Consider the following 5,362-nt stretch of genomic DNA (forward strand, 5'->3'; position numbering starts at 1 on the left):
AGAAATAAAAACTCATCATTAAGAGGGTTATTATGGGAAAGGAAGGAATTCTACTGGAGTAATTAGAAAAAATTTAAATAAAATTTTTATTTTCCGGATAAGGATAGTGAATTAATACAAAATGCTACAGGGGAAAATGAATGTTGATACTACATAACTGATAGGAACAAAGAAAGACATCGTAGCAGCTCCAACCTGGATAGAATGAGGAGGGAAATGTCATCAATGATGAGAAGTGACTTTTGTCTGTATGAAAGAAACTGAAGACCTCACAGTGATTATACATAGGACTTCTAGGGACCTTCCTGCACCAAATATCTTGGGAGCTATGATCTCTTGCATTCAGATATTCAGATGTGGTGGAATAGAGTTGCGTAGAGAATAGTATGAAATACTCAACTGGAGTGGGTGGGACCCTAGGCAGCTGGTATGTGGAGAAAGCAGAAAACACTGAATAGTTTGCCTGCAGGTAGATGCCTGTGATGACTTTTAAATCCGGTTTAGGATGCATAAATATTTCATGAACTGAAAAGCTTTAAGTTTAGGAGTGGCCCTGTACTGGTTGAACGTGATTGTCTCCTGCACGGAACTCCTGTTGACTTCAGATTTCAAGAGAACAGATTTGGGCCAAAATTACTTGCTGTGCAGTAATGATTTCATAATTGGAATATTATGTCTCAAGGTTTAGAACCTTCTAAATTATTCAAAAATCTTCTGAAATTTTTAGTTTTCAGCTTCAAAGGATACATTTATTTTGTTTTGGGGAAGAGAACATGTATCTGTATTTCTGAGGCCTTGTTCTTTTATAAAAATAAATCAAGATAAATAGGTTTACATACTTGGGAACATGGGAAGAACGTTTCTGTATTTTAATCCCAAAACGTTGAGTAAAACATTCAGAGTCTGCTCAGTGCCAAATATTACATCAGTAGACCATGAAAGCACTACAGGTACTGAGCTCCTAGGTCAACGTTAAAAATAGTTGTGAAGTTTTAAGCTGCTTTTATTAATAAATTGCTTTTTTTTTCAAAGGCACCTTGATAATAATGCACTGTCACCTTTTCTCATTAATTAAGCTATGATAAGAGGATCTGAATAGACTTCTAGTTTCCTATTCCTGTAAAAGAACTAAGCTTGAACAAAGATGTATTTTCTTTATCTTTCTCTTGTCTGGTCAGTACTAACAATAAACAGAGCTACTTTTTCTTTTTTTTTTTTTTTTTTAAACATGTAACCATGCCAGACTGGCTTGTGTTGTTGGTGAAGGGGTCATGGAGCTAATAGTGTGAAGACACTTGGGCCTGAGGTTGGGAAGAACACCCTCCCCTCCACATACATGCCTACTCCCCGCCCCCAAATCACCAACTATGCGAGAGCAGCTGGGACAGCAACTGAGCGCCAGGGGTGGGACACATGAAACTCCGGGGCAGCAGGAGAGACTGTGTGTATGCTAGGAGGGCCCAGAGGCCGCACAAATGACTCCAGTACAAGTTTCTCTATCTTCCACATAGGTCTGTATAAGCATAGAGAGAAGATGTTCGCCTTTTCCCTTTCTCTCCCTTCTGCTCTATGCTGCTTGCCACAGTTCCAGCTCCTTTTTCCACATGAGGGTGAAGGGAAGGGATATGATGAGCAAGTCATCACTGAATTGCAATCAGACCCACATCCAGCAGCTTCTAGATCTGCTGCACTATTACAGGATTCTTTATGTGTCCGCTGAGTGCCTGGGGGTCCTTCTGCATCTGTTGCAGGATGAGCCACATGGCCAGGTCACTCATCTGCTGCACCTTGGCCATGGCCCATCGCTTCACATCTTCAGGGCTGTCATGTTGGTTGTACAGGACCATCAAGTAGCCATGGTAAACATCTGCTACCTCCTTACAATGGAGTCCAGGTCTAGTGCCTTCTGGCAGACATCCATGGCTTTTGTATGGTCCTTCACTGCTTCTTAGGGCAGCTGCTTTCCATGTATAACCCTTGGTGAGGGTCAGTTCTAGCTGGATACATTCCTCACAGTCCTTGAGTGGCAGCTGAAACTCCCGGAGTTTGATGAAGCAGGTAGCTCAATTGCTGTACAATTTGGTATCTCTTGGGGTCCTGTTTGATGGCTTCTGTGTAGTGCTTCCTGGCCTGGGGATACTTCCAAAGCCAGGCCAGGGTTTATGTAGTCTAGCCACTCTTGCTCCTTCAGGATTTTCTCTGCCTGTTGGCATTTCTTGAGCACATCTGGGGTTCAGTGCTCTGCCAGAGATTTGTAGAAATGGATGGCATCCTTGTACTTTCCTTCTTTGAAATAGGCTCTGTCAATTTGACATAAGCATTGGCAATCTGTTGATGATAGTCTTCTTGCTTGTCTAGCCCCTCTTCAATGGCCTTCTCACAAAGCTCCTGACATTCACTCTAGTCGCCCTTTGTGAAATACATGGCCGCTTGATTGGTCATGTGAGTCATGTTGGTGGGGTCCTGGCCGTTGGTTCTGTCATACTGTTTCAAGGCTGTGTCAAAGTCTTTTTTCTTACAGGCATCCTTCCCCAACTCTTTCTTTCAGTGCCTGCTTATTATTCTCTGGAAAGTCTTCTTCCATTGGCTCTGACTTGGTCTCCTTTTAGGGAGAAGGTGGTGGTGGAGGTGTCTCAACTTCTTCCTCCTCATCCATACTGCCCAGATAGCCTCGAAAGAGACACTGAGGGTAGTCACGATCTGGGGATGTTGCAGTTTTTGCCCAGGTCAGACGGCCTGTTAGACATTGTTCTATCTGTTCCTGGTAGGTAGGATCCATGAGCAGTGTCCTTGACCTGGGATCACTCTCCAACTTCTGGTACAGATCGGGCATGTTGAAAGCATTCTTGAATTTCCTCTCTGCTGACTGAGGTTCCGTATTCTGTAAACCCTCTTTGAGCTGAGGATCGTTTGCTTCATGTTTTAAACCCTTGTCATAGGTTCGAGTGGCGGATTTAAATAAGTTTAAGAACTCAAGAGCTGCTGCTTTTTGGGAATAGCCTTTGCCCCAGTCAGGTTTTAAGTCAATGGTTTTGCAACCATCCTCATAAGCCTTCTGGCAGTCTCTGTTCTTGGTGTAGGATGCTGAGTGATTGCTGGAGAGCACATGGGCCTGGGGATCTGACTTACCGCCTCAGAGCAGCACTGTAATGCACCATCCATGTTGCCAGCACTCAGGGCCTTATTGCCCTTCACTTTAGCTCATTTACCTGCTCCATAGCCTGGCAGCAAACCCCATTCAACAGACTTGATATGCTCCCTGTTCCCAGCCTAGAAGTTTTTAAAAGATAATTCCTCGCCACTCTTGGAAAACAGTTTGGCAGTTTCTTAAACTAAACATGCAACTACCATAATATCCAGCAGTTGTACTCCTGGGTGTTTATCCCAGAAAAATAAAAACTTATCCTCACGTAAAAACTTGTAAACAAATGTCTATAACAGCTTTATTCGGAATAGCCAAAAACTGGAAATAAACATTCTTTAGTGGGTGAATGACTAAAGAAACTGGAATTCATAACCTTGAATATTACTCAGTAATAAAAAGAAATGGATTATTGATACGTGCAACAATTTGAATGAATCTCCAGGGAATTGTGATGAGTGAAAAAAACCCAATCCAAAAAGGTTACATAATATCTGTGTGATTCCATCATACAACAGTCTTGAAATGACAAAATTATACAAATTGAGGAGACATTAGTGGTTGCCAGGGGTCAGGGACAGGGCAGGGAGTGGAGTGGGAGGTACAGTGGGGAAGGGAGTTGAGTGTGATTATGAAAGGGCAACATAGGGATACTTGTCATAATGAAAATATTCCGTATCATTGTTTACCCCTCCACTTGCCAATGGACATTTGGATCTTATGTCTCTTAAAGTAATTATAAGAAAAGAAAAGGAATATTTATACACTTTTTTATAGTTACCCACATATTTACCATTTCTGGTGCTCTTTGTTTCTTCCTGTGGATTCAAGTCACCATCCTGAGTCATTTCTTAGTAGTCTGAAGGACTTTCTTTAGTAAATATTTGTTAGGCAGATCTAAGTTCTCTCAAAGTTTGCCGGGTATAGATTTCTTGGTTGATAGTTTTTTCTTCCAGCATTTTAAATATGCTATTCTTCTGTCCTCTGCACTCCACTGTTAAGGTAATCCTAAGTAAATTTGGCTTCTACCTTCTTTTTGAACTCAAATTCCAGGTCCTTCCTGCCTCATAATCTTGGCCCTTATATTGCCCTTTTTTCTGGACTCCTTGGCCATATGTTTCATTATACAGCAGTCCTGAAAACCCCTGAGCCTTGGTGATTGTACTTTCCTATAATGAATGGACTAATCTGTGGAAGAAAAAGTGAACTTTACTTGTCCATAACAACAATGGTGTTGCTGTGGCTTGTCAGAAAGCTGGAAGTTAAATTTCATGCAAAAAATAATCACTGACTCTTAATATAATCACCTTTCTTTATAGAACTAGCAGTCTTTCTAACAACTTTAAAATTTTTTTGTTTTTAAATATTCTGATAGTGAATTATTAAAGAAACCAGATTTCCAATTGGGTTTAGTTTTTAAGCTTCTAGGACCACAATCCTCATTTTATTTACCAAGCTATCATATAGAAAAATTAGCACTGGGGGGTGATTTGGAGCTTTCCTACCCATGTTGTGATTCATGCAATCATGGGTCTGACTAACATAGTCCATTTACACATCCAAAGGAAGCAAATTACAATCTTTACAATAAGTATTTTACCAAAAATTAAAAAGGGAATAAAACAATGCTTTACATGCTTCTTTGTTAAAAGAAACATTATATTTAACAAAAATTGGATATTATGGGAAGACCTTTGCCTTAATAGCTCAGGAAGAGTGTGTGACTGTCTTAAGAGGCTTACTGCTTCACGTAAGTAAACATGTTAAGAGACACTGCCTGGTATCCATTAAGATCTAGTCAGGAGACTGCAGTCAGACTAGTCACTTAACAGAAAATAGAACATATAAGTAATTATCAATTAGGTATAAAGTTAATTGGGTGACTGAAAAGGCAAAAAAGAGAAAATGAGGAAGCAGCTACCTCCCTTAGAGCTGGAAGAACAAAGGAAAGATCTTGGACGTATTTAAAACTTCTCTCTCTCTCTCACACACACACACCTACACACACAGAGCACAATTGGCAGAGCTTAATAGGGAGCCAGCTGGCAAAGAGGTTTGCAAAGTCCCCACTCCAGTATCACGTAAAACAGCTGGAAGGAGAGTCAAAATCTTAGTAACTGGCACATTTCTTTAATCCTAAATAAAACCTTTTCCCTACCTATCCAGTTTCCCCTTTGCCTAAGACTACCAGAATGTTCTGATATGAAATAATCAAATGTT

The 5,362-nt window shown here is 40.6% G+C and overlaps 1 pseudogene; it reads right to left on the reverse strand.

Moving 5' to 3' along the window:
• Window positions 1-1,640: 1,640 nt before the first annotated feature.
• LOC137768517 (stress-induced-phosphoprotein 1 pseudogene) lies at window positions 1,641-3,218 on the reverse strand (annotated as a pseudogene).
• Window positions 3,219-5,362: the final 2,144 nt, after the last annotated feature.

The sequence above is a fragment of the Eschrichtius robustus genome, chromosome 8 (genome assembly GCF_028021215.1).
Source record: "Eschrichtius robustus isolate mEscRob2 chromosome 8, mEscRob2.pri, whole genome shotgun sequence".
NCBI lineage: Eukaryota > Metazoa > Chordata > Mammalia > Artiodactyla > Eschrichtiidae > Eschrichtius > Eschrichtius robustus.